Source organism: Rhea americana, unplaced genomic scaffold, assembly GCF_003343005.1.
Source record: "Rhea americana isolate MKP2758 unplaced genomic scaffold, rheAme1 scaffold_4, whole genome shotgun sequence".
Lineage (NCBI taxonomy): Eukaryota > Metazoa > Chordata > Aves > Rheiformes > Rheidae > Rhea > Rhea americana.
Window position 1 is genome coordinate 11,378,182 of NW_028186534.1, and position 15,747 is coordinate 11,393,928.

Below are 15,747 nucleotides of genomic sequence, written 5' to 3' on the forward strand. Positions count from 1 at the left end.
AACCAGTTAGCTAATTAATGTAACCACAGAGGTGGAAATAATTAAAAGATYGTAAAATAGAGGTAGTCTGATAATAACATTTTCCCCTGACCCAGAACTGGTGAAAAAGGATGGTTCGCTCTATCTGGCTTACTCGGTTAGAAACAGGAGGGCCAGAAGCCAAAGCGCCTAGAAGTAACCACAGAAATGAGGTTTTCATCTTTTCCATCTTTGTACTTTGCAGTARAGAGTGTGACCAGAAAGAAAAGCGCAGAAGAGGACTGTGCCTTCCACCGGAGACATCCCAGGGGACTGAGAAACAAAAATACACCAAGTCTCACGGGAAATGCGATCGTCCGCACGTGCAGCCGGGGCGGCGCAGGTGCCTGACCTGCTGGGCCACGTGAAGCGTTACCTGCTCTTAGTGTTAGCAGCTGCTTGCTTGCAAGCATTGACACTTCCAAGTTTTGTCAGCTCACAGGGAAAATATTRGGATTTCTGCTAATGCGGGTGCCTGCGGCTGGGGAACGGCGGAAGCAGGCCTGGGSGTGCAGGACGGACCTGCCTCCCCTCTCCCACCCAGGGCAGCTTCCTTCAGCCTCTGCAAGGGGTCTTTTGCAATAAACCCCTACAATAAACCTTTGATCTGGTTTTGTCCTGCACCTCTTTGCACACACACACACACAAAAGGTGTCTATTCTTTGGCAGATGTCAATTTTGCACAAGTGCAACCTGYTTCTAAAAAGATCTATCCTCTCCTCGCCAAGGCTGTCAAGAAAAGGGGCCAAACACTTTGGCGTACATCTACTGCAAAAATCTCCTCTCCCTCTGAAGCTCTAGGGAATTCTCTGTTGATGTACGTTCCACCTCCTCCTCCTGCRCAACAAATAATTCCCACTGGCATTATTTTTTATCCTATATTAATCTAAACAAGTTCTTAAATCAGCCTCTATCAGATCTGCTTATTAGGGCTGCAGTCACCCTCCCTGTGAATTAAAAAGAGGTTATCTCAATACAAAGATTTTTGCCTTTGGAAAACTCTTCTCTAATTTCCTGCTGGGGACTTGGTTTAGTATTCATTTGCTCTTTATGCTGTTGTTAACAAGCAGTTGATTTGGGAAATCTCCGAGGTGCCAACTGCTAGATACGTAACATGTTTAACCATCATCAGATTGGTGTCTGTGGAGTTCCTCCTTCCCGAGCTGTACCCCGAGTGGCTGCTCTTCGAATCAGCGATCGAGCCCTGAATGCAGAAATCCCAGCTGGAGCAGGCGAGGAGCCCTCCTGCGATAGCTGCCGCACTGCAAGGAGAGCGGGCTTAGCGGCAGATGTTTGCGGTGAGCCAGGGCCTGGCCGGGGCGAGCGTGCCCGCAGGGCAGCGAGCGGGCCCTGCTGCACGCCACTGGTCTGCTGATCTCACCTCGTGTCTAAACTCAGCTGGTCTTCATCGTGCGGAAGCACCGTCTGGCTTGCTCTCTCTGTTTCCTACCTTTCTGTTCCCTTCCCGGTTCCCCCAGGCTGTTAGCAAATGTAGTAGTATAACTTTCTTCCCTTGGACTGCAGCTTAATTTGCTTTAGTTGAGTTTTGCTATGTTTTTTTTTTACTCTTTGGGAGGTTTTAAGGCATATTCATTGGGGTGTGCTGATTGTCTCATACCGAACGAACCACGGGAGGTCTCTTCCGACACATATAAATAGTGTCTCCTACGGAATAATATCATACAGGTAGGAGCAAAATTAGAAATTTCGGGCCAGGATCTCTGCTAGCGTATCCTGGCCTCACTGCACTGATGCCCATGAATTGCACCCAGTTAGATCAGCAGAGGGTCTGCTCCGCTGGGTCTACACCCAATGGAGAATGGATTTTCATGCATGTTTGGGAGAGTGTCTTCCAGGAAGATTTAAAGCTTTAGGCCCTACAGAGTATTGCAGCTCACTGCTGAGTAAGTCAGACTGCTCCCTTTCTCAGTTTCCTGCAGGGACCATAAACATTTGGGGAAATATGAGTAATTTGGACAGAGCTGGCCAGGAGGGCAGCGAGGAGAAGACCGGAAAGGGGGGCTCTGCGGCTTTCAAGCTGGTCTTGCAGCASCTGTGCGCTCTGGGGAGGAAAGTGGCCTAGGCTGAATACACTCAGGAAGAAAACCCTGTTCGTGTTATTGATATAGTTTATGACATATTTAAATACGTTATTCACTATAACCTTCACTGGGCTTGCACAGGGGATTGGAAAATTTCTCCCCAGCAGGGAAAAGCCTTTCCAGGCAGAGGAGAGCTGTGCAGCCGGAGATGTGGCAGTAGCTGCCGTAGCTGCTTCGTGCACCTGAACCGCTCTGACCTGGTGCTCTGGACCTGAGTGCCAAGCAGACGTGCCAGCCTATTTGGTCCTCAGTCGCAGCCCTTTGCACCCGGCGTAGTGTGGACACTGCCATTTGGGAGACGTCTGGGAAATACCAGCGCCGTGAGCATGGCTGCGAATCCTGAGTAACCCCAGAAATGTGCCCAGCTGCTGCTCCAAGGAGTCTCCCAGGCAGGACTGTTCAGCCTCATCTCTTATTAACGAGAGATACTCTATGGTGTGCTGAGCTGGATGTCACCCCTGGTAATTAGAAGTGACCTACCTCTTGCTGCTAGATGAAATAGCTCCACGTGACGGGTTAAAAAAAAACCTAACCGATAATTTTCCAGTCGGAGTGGGTCACCATTACAGCCGTCTCCATTGGCTCTTATCGCTTCTGCCATGGTTTTGTGTGTTTAATTCAACCTGGGTATAATAAGCAAAGAATAAAGTAGCTGGAGACACACAATCAATGATCATCTGCTGAAGCTGATGAATATGCCAAGACTGCTAAGTGGGTCTTCATTAGCTATTCACATGTTAAGAGCAGTCCTTATTTATCCTTCCTTCCTAGGTGAATCTATTTTTGTATATGTTTTGTGATGATCTTATCTGGGGGCTGGGAGCTTGGATAGAGGGCTACCGCCACTGCCAGGTGACCGGATGATCTCGATGGAGAAAAAAACCAGTGACACCAAGTTGGCAGCGAGCTGAACGGGAGAAACAATGTGATGCCRTTTAGAGAAGGAGGAAATAATTTTCCCCAGTGACACCTCTAGTGGGAGGCAGAACTTTATCTTCTCTTTGCAGCTCAAATGAAGCGTCACAGCAGTAGCACTAACTGTGCTTCCACATTTCCAGCATGTCTCTTCATTAACCTTTTTTTATTGCTGTAGCCGTGAACAAACACCCTTCCCAGGGCAGGAACAGAAGATGTCCTGCCCGTGGCATTGAAGGGGATGCACTGCCCTTGGCCCAAGCTGCGAGCTTGGGATATCTCACGCGAGTGCCCAGTCTGCGGTGCAAACAGTGCTATCGCGGCCAAGTAGATGAGTCTCGTGGTCTGCGCTGCAYGTAGATTAGCTGTAATGAAAGAGGGAAACCTGTTATAACCCTAGTAGGAAAGTGTCTGTGCGGCAGGGAAGGACAGGCGGTAACAGTGCCTCCCAGTTATGTGTGCTGGTGGCTGCGTGCCCCTGGCAGAGCCGGCGGGGCTGGCGGAGCGTGTCCCTGCAGCACCCGCTTCGCAGCGCAGGGGCATGGTCCTCAGCTCGTGTTCTTAGGACGCGGTTATGAATAACTGCAAGGGAACTAAATGGATAAATCTGCTTTTAGGGTCTTCAAAGCTCACTTGGCTGTGGTGAGGGTCTCAGGAGGAATGCCCACCTGGCTGTGGTGAGGGTCTCCAGGAGGAAGGCCGTGGGCTGCAGAGGAATCCATCCTGCTGGGCRGGTGGGAGTCACAAGCCCCAAGCTGGGGCCTTGCAATCCCCCAGTGGCTTCTGCGTTCCCTGTGGAGAGCCTGAATGAAGGGGGAGAGATGGGGAACCATGCTGCAAGGTGGTCTTCCCTGTTGCTCCCAAGGGCAGTGAACCTAACCCGCTGGAGGGGAGAACAGCCTGAGGTCTTGGCAGCAGCGGGTCCTTGCTCCAGGGGCTTTGGAAAATCCCTGCCGCTGCCCTTTCACCCTGCCAGCTCGGCCTTGTGAATCACATCACTGGACGTCCTCGAGGGTCCAAGCGGGGCGGGGGTTAAGCCCTTGCAACGAGAGTGTCTTCATGAGAGAAAGGTGCCTTTTTTGTTTGCACAAATCCCRTTTCTACACTGAATGTCTTTCAAACTTTTCCATTTAAGCTTTTCTTTAAAAGCTGCGGTGTTCCTGTGCTGGTTCGGGGGCCGGTTACCAGAGGGACGCCGCTCACCTCGCCTGGCTGCGTCCGCGGGCGGTGAAGGCTGCCCTCTCCCGACGCACGGACTGTCTGAGCAGCGCCACAGCCGAAATGCAGCTCGGCAGCCCTGCACCTGCAGCAGGGTCAGCCGCGGCATACAGCGTCCCCGGGCAGCGGGCAGCCGGGGCCGGGCCGCGGTGTGCACGCGCGCACCAAAGACGTCCCGTCCCTGCGAGCGCAGCCTGACCCGGCTCTTGCGTGAGTAACTTACTCTTCTGAATAATCTTTTTTTCCAGCTAAATCTATTCGTGCTGCAAACTGCTCAGGTGACATCCTAGATAAAGCAATGTTAAGCGGTGTGTGCTGCTCCAGGAAATAATTTTTGTATGAATTGCAATAAACAGCCAAGCGCTTGCATCTCTGGGCTTTGTAAAAAGATGATCTACAGGATTTTTTTTTTCCTGCTCTTTAACTTTATTTGCTGAAACTGAAACGTCAGCTAATCTTCCTGGAAGTGTCACGATTCTTCGATCTTAGGTGAGTCCATTAATCTTTTGTATGAATATAATGGTTCTAGTCAAGCTTTCAGGTCTAGGCTGGAATAAATTTCTCAATACTAGAGTAGAAAAGACAGTATCTTAAATTAGGTTCTTAGGGGACTGAATCACTTTGATAATCTAAAAAAGTTTTGTGAGACGGGTAGAATTCTTCCCTTCCGGCTCCGTGAGTCAGGCCAAAATTAAATACAGCCGCACAGGTCTAAGGCACGCATTGCCGACCTGGACTGCTCTGCTTCAGCCTCTCCTGTGCCCCGCYACGAGCGGACGGGCCTGCAAGGCTGTCGCGCTGCTGAACCGCGCGGCCACGACGGCGAGAGGCCGGGCGCGAGGGGCCGCAGCGCCAGGGCTGAGGCTCAGGTTTCCGCGGGCTCGTTTCCTGAGCGAACGCCTGCGGTTACCTAGTCTTATACCGCCCGCTGCTATTTCGGGGGAGCCCGCCGAGATCTTTCCGGGAAACACGGCGCCTCGTAGCAGCGTCGGTGAGAATCGGCGGCTCGAGCGGCGGCCAGCCGCCCGGGCGACGCGCGGTGGCCCGAGCTGCCGAGGAGCTCGCGGCTCGAGCGGAAAGCAATCGCACGCGGGCAGAGCCGCGCCGGCTCGCTGGGTACACCGGGCTCGAGAGCGGAGAGGGTTATTTGGAAATGGGAGGTTATTGCTGGGAAGATTCAGCTCTCACGCTATTCAGCAGCATCTTGGTTCTTATTCACCACGAGCAGCTCAGGAGACGTTGCTTTGCTCAAGAAGGGCCTGTTTCCAAATCCAGACTATTAGCATTTTACCTGGGGCATATTTATGCTCTCTCTGCTTTGGGGGTATTCCTAGGGCAGGGGTAGCCCCTACCTCGTAGAGCCTGGGAACAGCGCTGAACAGTCTTTGCACTTTGATGTGTCTTCTTCTGGGCAGGCTTCGCGACCTTCCTCTTCCCCAGCACACTGGGGAAGATGAATTTAACTGAACCCCAGAGCCCCRCAAGGATAACAGTGCCAAGTACCCCACTCAGAAGCCACCAAAAACTTAAATTATTTCTTTCGGTCTCTTCTGTAGACCACCTTTCCTTGTTTTACCACTAGATGGGAGAGTGAGACCAGTACAATTCAGCTGCTTCCATCTTTATTCCAACAGGAAATCAGAGACATGAAAACTGAGAGGTGCTCCAAGCTGAGGGGGTGTCCCGTTGTTTTTCCTGAGGGCTTCAGCCTGAAGCCAGGAGGCCTGGGAAGGTATAAACTGGCAGAGCCTGCTGCAGACAGTGTGCCTGTCCTGCCCAGCAGCGGGGCCCGAAGGGCGCATGAGCTGACGTGAGAGCACACTCACAGCTCTTCCTCGAGTGCAGGAGGAAGACACGGTCCCGACCGCCCTTCGCTGCTTTGCTCCCCTCACCCAGCTCCCCATAGCCCTGCCAACATGGCCACTTGGCTCAATACTCCTTCTTAGGGGTAGTTCAATGAGGTTTCTACCCCCACCTCAAGATGTGGGGGGCTGGATTAAGAAGTTGTGGGTTCTGCTGTGGGTTCTGCAGTGTGATTTTCGGTGTATTCCCTCCAATTCTCTACACCTTGTGGTCTGACTATATTTGAATCCACAGGGTCCTTTCCCTCAAGACCAACGTCCCCTTTCTTACCCTAGCAGTAGCCCTTCTGCAAAGTACCAGGGTCATGCAAGGGTGACATCAGTGACACAGAGATCAGATGTATTCTTAGAGTGAAATACTCCTTTCTGCATAGTTAGAGCAGAGAGAAGCAGGAAAAACACATCGAGGTGACTCCTTTCATTCACACCCCAAGTTCTTGTTCCCAGGAAGCCAGGTGGCCCCAACAGTGCCTTTGGGAGACAAAGAATAAAGCAGCAGCCTCTCTTCCCTCTACACCTTACCCCTAAAGGATTACTACATAACGATACTCTCAGCTGTACTGCCCTTCTGCAAAGATTGCATGTGCTGGGGGAGAGTTTGCATGGCTACTTACCACTGCCRTCTGCTGCCTCCTGCCTCGGCCGTTACCCAGGGCGGGAGGGGAGGGAGATGACAAGGATAATCAACRTCTTGCTAAATTTACTTTCACTGCAGCACTTCCTGTCTCCTAAGATCTATGTCTTGAGCTTTTGCCAGGGCTGAGGGTGTTTGGAAATGATATGGTTGCGGAAGCACTATTTCAACCAACCCAAAGATTGCCCAGTTTGTCTATTTCTGGTGTTTTAAGGTTTGGGGTTTTTGAGAACGTCTGTTTCCTTCCCCTTTTCTGGAAGAAATCTTGTAATAGTCAAATCAGCTAACTGCCTGTATGATTATGGCAAAATATGTAATCCCTGTAACATGGAAATTATCTTTTCAGGGAGGGGGGTTGCTGTCTGCATTACCTCCTTAATTTGCAAGCTTTTCAGAGAAGCAGCTCAATCAATTTGTTTTGCGTCTGGCACAGTTGGGCCTTGAAATAAAAATAATAACAATTACCTCCCAACTGCAGTGCCCTCACTGTTCCTGTTGGGCTTCCTGTCTGTGCTTCCATGGAAAATATCTGCCATTATCCTTTCAGAGAGAAATAGTGGCCTCTTTGGAAGAGGAAGTTTCTTTTTTTTTTTCTGGCTAGTTACTCATAATTTCCATAGCTAACAGCCACCCACAGTGTGACACTGAGGTCACCTCGTTTGAGTCACTCAACGTTACGCAGAGCCCCATTCGTGCACTCCACAGGGGAGGATCTCAAATCCCCTCCTGAAGAAGGGAGGAATCATCTTTCTTCAGCTGRTAATTACAGATGAAAAAACGTTGCTGGGAAGCAACAGTAAAAAATTCCTGACCTAGCAGGTCCTGAGCACGTWCACATGTACAAATGCAACTTATAACTGTTGGGGACAGCCTCGGGGTAACAGCAGTGCACACCACAGCCTCTGCAGATGTGGCAGCATCGCCTTGCTGCAGCTGGAGACAGCTACGTCGATSCGCAGATCTCTGTCCTTCCGCAGCCTCGGGGACACGCAGGGTCTGTGGGAGAAGGTTGAGCAGCCTTAGGATTTCTCTAATTAATGGCTTATTCACACGTCTACTTTTGGCCATATATACTGGTTGGAGAAGTTACTGCCCTCAGCAAATTTGCCTCATACATAAAAAGTTGGGTGAAAAGGTGGGGAAAAAACAGCTGAGATGCACAAGATTGTTGCTGTAACTCTGATCTGGTTTTCCATGCTCCCAGTCKCTTCATCCCTTTCCTCGCTTGTTATCTCACTCTGACCATCCTGGAAGAGAGGGAGGGAGGGGGGAATAAAAGCCGCACTCAGTGGGAGAGGTGCTACGAAGGGATCGATCGTCTGGTGCTCTGTGCAGGGACACAGGACTTGACAGAAGAGGATGCTGCAAAGACAGAGGTCTGGCCTCTGCCGAACACCGGCAACGCTGCTTGCCGCCTGCTAACGGATTTCAGTACGGCAAATGCAAAAGTTCAGGCCTACTCCAGCAGACAGACATCGAACAGATTAAGTTTCTTTTTAATTACAACAAGGAAAYGGGAGACGTCTAAGAACCACTGCAGACACGAAATAGAAGGCAGCTGCCAAGTTAAAGCTGCCCCTGTCCACAGCCTGTAACGTGCCTGGTRCGCGGGTGCTAGAGCCTCGCGCTCCTGTTGGTGCAGGGGTGGGGACGCTGCCGGGGGACAGGAAAGGCGTCCGAGCGCCGCCCGAGCTGCAGCCGCCGCCATCTGTTTCTCCAGCGCCCGGGTACCTGCGAGATGCAAAAGCCCCGCCGCTGCGGTCGGCGGTACGGGCAGACAGGGCGGGCTCCGGCGCAGCGCACGGCCCCGCGCGGCGCTCGGCACCTCCAGCAGCGACACAAACCGCCCGAAGTTACAAGGAGACSGGAGCAAAGCAGCGGCCGGGGCAAACACGGTCTCGCTTTGAAACGTCGCCACGTGTCGCAGCCCGAGGCTCTCGCGGCCCGAGGCTCTCGCGGCCCGAGGCTCTCGGCGCCCGCTGCCTGCCGGGGACGGCGTGCCGAGCCGACCCGACCGCGCGGCGTCCGGGGAGCGGGCTCAGGATCCCGGGACGCGTGCTGGGGCAGGGCGAGCGCAGCCGCGCGGCCACAAGCCCGCCGCCAAAGCCACGAGCCGGAGCAGCCCCTGGACGGCGGGACCCGCGGGGCTGCCGGCGGCTGCGCGGGCTCCTGAGCGCACCGAGTCCGAGCTCTCCTTTCAACCTCGAGCCCGTAAGAGGAACCGTGGGGATGGATTTTTGAAATCCCACAGAACTGGCAGGATCTAGGCCTTATCTGAGACAGCAAAATAATTAATAAGCCTCTGTCCTTCATTATACAGCAATGGTAGGATTTACCAAAATCTGCAGGATGGGGGGATCGGGCACAACAAAGCGCAGTAAATGAGATCTAGAGCAGCACTCAGTGCCAACATTTTAAGCCAACAACAAAAAAAAGTTGAAAGACTTGGTTAGCTCAGCAGGAATTTTTCTTCAAAAAKATTATGAAATAAAGTCATTAAAAGTTCATGCCTCAGCTACAATGTTTTATTTTTTTTTTGAACCAAGTATGAGGAAAAAAAAACTGTGTTGACTGCAAATAGCCTCTTTCTCTAGTTCCCTAGCAAGAGAGGAACAGCGTTAAATGACTAATGTCTATATTAATCTCCTTTAAAAATATAGGGAAAGAGGAAAAGAGAAAGGGTGTTGCTATGTTGAATATTATCATCCTTTGCCGTACAAACATGTTGCATTCACCACTGCAACTCAGCTCAAACCAAAACCGAAACCTTTGTGTCTATGTTCTGCACCACTTCCCCAGAATCAGAAATGTTGCTGGGATTTCACCTGAGATGCTCCAGCCTCCTTTGTGCCCCGTGCACAAGCGCACTCAACACGCTGTTCCCTCGCACCATGGCATTTGTGCTACTGCTAAAGGAACGGTAAATATTCCAGGCAGACACCTTGCCAGAAGCACAGCAAGAGAGTAAGAAGCAAAGACAACAGTAAAACCTGTTTTCCCTATGGTCCCGTTTGCCCTTTCACCTGGTACAACGGACTGATGAATTCTGAGCTGTCACGTCATCATGAAACATTCACTTGTTTTACACGTTTTTCTCTGATTTGTTATTTGCAGCTTTTCCCCCAATGAACCAAGCAGAGGAAAAGTGGGAGTAGGGTAAATCTCTCCCTTTGCTCCCTCCCTGAGTTGGAGAATTACTGCGCTGCATCCRCATCAGCAACTCTCCAAGGCTTTTGCTCCTTGTCCTTGAGCACAGCTTYGGGCATAGGAAATAGCTGTAAAGGTAAGATGCAGGGTGTGCTGCATTTTAGCTTTCATCTCCGGAGACAGACCATGATTTATATTCCCTTCTAAATAAAAAATTAGCAGGTTAATTAAGCTAAAAGAATTTCAATTTTGGAGCTGGGCATGACCCACATAATGATTATAATTACTGTTACTATTAATTACTATTTGCATTTCTGTAGGACCCACATTTCCAGCCTCAAGGAGCTATTGGCCTGAGTGAACCAGGATGAGCAGGACTGGAGTGCAACCGGGTACTTCTGCTAACAGCGCTGCCCCTCCTGTATCCAGAACATACACTCCCATGGGCTGTGTTTGCCAATTTGGGCTGCTTTCTGCTGAAAAGCAACAGTTACAAAAATATTGTGCTTACCATCATCACAGTTAAAATTTCTCACTTWATTCCTAAGCCTGAAATGTCCTTGATATGAACTCAAAGTTACCACTCCTGTGCTTTTCAGACTCGGTAGGAATGTATCTATAGTTTGTGCACTGAGATTCAACTTTGTTTTTTGTCTTTGGATGATGTATTCTTGGACTTTTCTATGATTCCTCCCAGTGTAATGTCATATTTCATTCAAATAAAACACAACTGGAGTGCCAGAAATCACTTGAACTTCTCTCCGTCTTAGGGGGAAAAAAAAAGAAGAAAAGACTGTCTGCCTGCACATCACCTAATGGAAAACACCTGACAAAAAAGAGCTCAAATCCTTCAGAAATCTTTCAGAACAAAGCTAAAAGGGAAGCTGCAGCTCTTCTTCARCTCTTTTAGCAGATGATTATATAAACATACATATGTATGTATGTGTATATATATACATACATATAYATATATATATATATAYAYACACACGTATGTATCTCACACTGTGCTTTGCATGCTGAGTAGCAGAGCTCTGGAGAGGCACAGCTGGGTGGGGAGGGCACGATGCGTCTCTCAGACCAGGCTGTCTTCTATGCCACAGTTTCCAAGAGTATCYGTTTTGAACTAAAGTAGTATCTAGCCAACACAAATATGCTAAATATGATAGGAAATTCGGTGGTCCTATGGACTGGCACAGGGAAATCTATAACAACTTGTTACAAAACCTGGGAGACCTTACATTTGGTCACCTCCACGTTCACGCACCTCGCTCAGACCTTCAGGCTGAGGCAGGCAGCGTCCGGCCATCTCACACTGGGCATCTGCAAATCAAGAGACCAAGAGTGGCCAGATGCTTTGGACAATCCTGACTCCTGTCTGAATCGGCAGCAATATCTCCTGAAAATACTGACCCAGCGGGGTTAAAGCTGTATGGCATATATGGCAGGAGCGCAGGGCTCAGACTATTTGCTCAGCCTCTCGTGGCCAGCAAGAGGGGCAGTTTCATAAAGAGGAAGAGAACAGGGCAGTAAGCGATCCTCCACTTCTCCCTGCACGCTCCTGGCTTTTGGCAAATCTCGGCTCAGGGACTTCCTGAGCTAGAGGTTTGCACTGAGGTTTAACGGGTTCTGCTGGACCTTGYGTCATCTGTGAATCTGACCAATCCCTCTTTGAACGTAGTTATGCTTTCAGGCTCCGCAATGCCTTCTGGCAACATTTGCAGCTGTTTAATCATGAGATGTGGAAGAGTTTCCTCCAAACCTTCTACCTGATCCTTTCATTTAAGCGGTCCCTTGTTCTCATAATGCTAAATATGGTTCACAAAGCTGGATTATAATGCTCTAGGTCTCAAAACCAATGGGTGGGACTTTTTTAAGTGCAGTTCCCACTGCAAGTCAACACTAGCCAGTGCTTTTGAAATGATCCTTATTGGCTATTTATTACATTTTTCCTGTCAGTGAGTTTCTGGCTCAAATTAGAGGTAGAAGAAATCTCTAAAAAAAAAAACACCTTACTATAGGGAGGAAAAAAAATCTGTTCTGTATTTCCTTCTAGGAGATTTGTTGCTTCTTCTGCGATAGGAGATTTGAATCATGCAAGTATTTGTAACAGCAATATTAGGAAATGATAATTCTGGCACCAGAAATCTATCTGTGTTAGACTGTCTGGGTCTTTAAATAAATTGCTTTTGACTACGTTAACCAAATCTTGTCAATACATGCACACATAATGATATTTAAAATTTTTATGTTTCCAGAATTGGACTTTACATGATGAATGTACAACAATTCCACTTCTTTCTTAGTCAGCTTTGTGGATCTATGAAAAATTAGTATAGCTTTACTTGATTGGAGTTAATAAGGTTTATGTCTGCACCAAGGATTGTCATGATCATCTGAAGTCCCRCTTGACTTACAGGACTGAACTTGAAGAAACATCTTTCAACAATTTCTGTTGATGGAGCAACTCCAGCTTTCAGAAAGCCTCCAGCCAACTGACTTCCCTTTTGTGGCACAGAATTTGCATTCATTAAAGCAAGCATTTTAATGATTTATGTARATTTATAAAAACAGCAGCACAGAAGTATGTGTCTGAACATTCCCAAAACTTCTGACTGAGGTACAACACATCATAAATCCCTCTTGGTTTGAAATACTAAAGAGCAGACATCATTGCAGGTCTATTTGCAAGTGTTAACATGACCTGTAAAACCAGAATTTCAGTCAAGTTAAAATGATCTGAGTCTCTCAAACCTTAGGAGAGTAGGTAGTAGTAACGATATAATGATTATAGTATTAGTAATAATAATACTAATATGACTACCAGTCTCACTGTTGTTATTACTGTCATTGCCATGGTAATTCTCAGCTCTAATGATGGACTGGGGCATGGATGGCCCCATCCTTTCCGAAACAACTTTTGTGCCAAAAAGCAAGCCTCAGACAAGCAAAAATCTTGTCCCCACTTCTAAAGAACAGCTGCTGGGCTAAATCATCCAAYTTGGCTAAACTTGACAAGGGATGGCGCGAAAGGAGATAGTCACAAGTCAGGAGATTAGCAGAGGTAAAGAAGWTTTAGGGCAGATCCTGTCAAAGAAAACCAGTGGCACTCACCACCGCATACAGATGGCCCAGACCCTGCAGGGAGAGACGGTTGTGTCTCCTTATTTCTCAGCACCTCCACGGCTGCAAAGCCGGCTTTCCCTCTGGAGGTGGCGTACATGGCTCCCACCAAGACAATGACYACGACTTGGCGAATACTTCTCAATTTTTTTCTTCAGTGTGCCTTTCCATTCACTTACGTTCCACTCTTCCCCTTCACAGGTTTGTATTGCTGAGGAGAGAAAGTGAGCAAGACGTAAACTGAGGTGTGAGAAGACCGATTTGCTGATCCCAAGAGGCGAGACCTGGGTTCATGCAAAGCCTCACACTCCCACCACCCTTGGTCTTGGTTACTGGCCATCACTACCACCCTGCCCATCCTCACTGAGCAAGGGACATCCTTGAGGCAGGTTTCTTTCTGTGCTCATTGTAGGCTGTGCCCAAATCCTGCCAATTCTTTCTTGAGAAGAAAAAGCTCCAGCCTCCGCTCTCCTGCTAATGACCCAACAAGCTTTCATCACCTCTCATGCAACTCAGGCATCTCTACAGCTTTAGCAAATGAACTGTAGCCTTCTCTTATCCCTCTGCAACACTGCTACTAAGATCTTTGGGGATRAGTCCAGTCCTTCTGGGTGGATACAGATTTGTCTTGGCTCTGGATGAGGGCTCAGTCACTGCCAATGTCAAGGTGCTTATTTCCATAGTTTGAGCGATATCTTGGTTCTCTTAAATAGAGCATAAGTGAAACTTGGCTCCTGGGGTAGACACCTTGAGATTTAGAAGTGAATCCACAGATGGTAAGACTGACTGGCCATGTCACTGCCTGGGATCTTTTAAACACTTTTGCAGAAGACAGATTTCTTCAGTGACCTCTGTCCTTCCTTGACTTGCCTTCTCCCTTGGACACATTATGATGGTTACCATTATCTCATGGYAGACCTATGGGACAAGCTCCGTATCTTTTCATTTCCATCGCCAAGAGATAACATATTTTGGGATGCTATAAGAAAAATCACCAAAAATGAAACAAAAGAACCTGTCTGAACTTCTGAGGACAGCCTCCCCAAAGGCAGGACAGACTGAAATTCATGTGGAGAAGTGAGCTACTCCACATAGCCCTGCCTGGGAGGGGGCTGAGGAGCAGGCAAGCATCACCATGAAGCTGGAGCCAGAGGGTCCCGAGTGCAGTTTCCATGAACTTGGTTGAACAGGAAACATGTTTTTTCCTAGCTCTGATGCCTTTGACGTATCACTTTACCTTTGTGTATCTGCTGCCCTTTCCAACCTGTTTATTTGAAATATAAACTATTTGAAACAGGCACTTACTCATCAGCGATTGTACGGCACGCAGCCAAAACAACCCCCTGAGGTCACTGCGTAGCTCAGGAAATTATTCATATATAATAAACCAACACGCACATTTATCCATGGAGCCAAACAATTCCTGTTTTTCCTGACCACAGCACACCATAAACAGCAGCATTTCTCAATTTAATTTTTGCCCAAGAAGCTTATTCAGCAGCTCCTAATTTAGCCCATTAAGTGAAAACAAAACCTGAAAGGTCACCCACCCTTAACTCTGCCCAGCACAGCAAGAAGGAAAAGATAAAAAGGCAGCGCCTTCCACCTTCGCCCACGAGCCATCGCTGAAGAGGCCGGCGGCGGCGGCAGGGAAAGCCTCCGCGAGCTCCGAGGTCGGCTTCGGCGTCTGACCGAGCGCGCTGGGGACGTGAGTACCGGAGGCAGCCCGGCGCGGCGCGAGCGCGGCCGCGGCGTGGGAATGCGGCGGCACGCCGGCTTGGCGCCGGGCCGAGAAGGGCAGCGCCGGGCCCGCGGCGGCTGGCGGTACGTCGCACCTCCGGGGACGCCCTCGCCTCGCCTTCCCCACCACGGTCTGTGGCACCAGCTGGGCTTCTTCCGTTAGCCAGGTTGTCCTGCGCATTCGCAGCCCGGGTAATGGAGAACTGACTCGTGCTTTAAGGAGCTAAACACGCAGTGCCTGAATTATTTATCTTTTAACATGCAGAAACAGGCCAAATTCCCAAGCGATGTGAATTAGCCCTTAGATGCAAAGGAGGCTGCCCAAGCTGCGCTGGCAGGCACACACGACCTGCTTGGCTAAAGCCTCCCACGCACACGTGTATCACCTCCACGGCAGTTGCTCCTGCCAGGTGATTAATACCCTGGAGGGTGCGCAGCGCCCAGGGGTGGCTGCTGGCTCCGGAGAGGCACCTGCGTAACCATTCCCTGCCCCCCCGGGCCTACAAAGCCCGGGCAGGACAGCGGACAGCAGAGAAAAATGCACAAACAGATGCATTTGTGCAAATCAGCGGCGCCGGGGGCTCAGCACGCTCCGGCAGCGCTTTCGCCCAGCTCCTGCGGCTCCGGGCCCGCCTCGCCGGCTGCCGGTGTTTCACGGGCGATCATTAACCCCGCGGTTCCCGCCCGCGCAGCGCCGSTGCCGCCCTGCACCAGCGAAGAGCGGAGCCGCGTCGGTGCCCCAGCGGCAGGAGCAGCCGCGCATCTGCTCCTCGCTCTCCCCGCCCTGCTTTAGGAGCTCGGCCGCTGCAGCGGCAGGAGGTGGGGAGCCGCAGGCGCGTCCCCTCGCAGGCGTCCTGCCCCSGGCCCCACGGGCCCCACGGGCGTCTTCCCGGGGGCGCGGAGCCGCGGGGCGCCTGGGGGCCAGCGCAGGAAAGGGGGCGTTCGCCCCCCGCGGCACCTGCTCCGCCACCTGCCCCCTCGCTTCCCC

General features: G+C 50.3%; 1 long non-coding RNA gene across 4 annotated transcripts; it reads left to right on the forward strand.

Moving 5' to 3' along the window:
- Positions 1–655: 655 nt before the first annotated feature.
- On the forward strand, positions 656–10,641 carry LOC146590813 (uncharacterized). Of its 4 annotated transcripts, none has more exons than XR_014896947.1 (4): positions 656–4,463; positions 5,888–5,985; positions 9,864–10,032; positions 10,217–10,641. It is a non-coding gene; the product is annotated as an uncharacterized LOC146590813 (long non-coding RNA). The 4 variants fall into 4 exon arrangements; XR_014896948.1 differs by lacking the exon at positions 5,888–5,985 and having other exon boundaries at positions 656–4,105; positions 4,185–4,463; XR_014896949.1 differs by lacking the exon at positions 5,888–5,985 and having other exon boundaries at positions 656–3,712; positions 3,901–4,463.
- Positions 10,642–15,747: the final 5,106 nt, after the last annotated feature.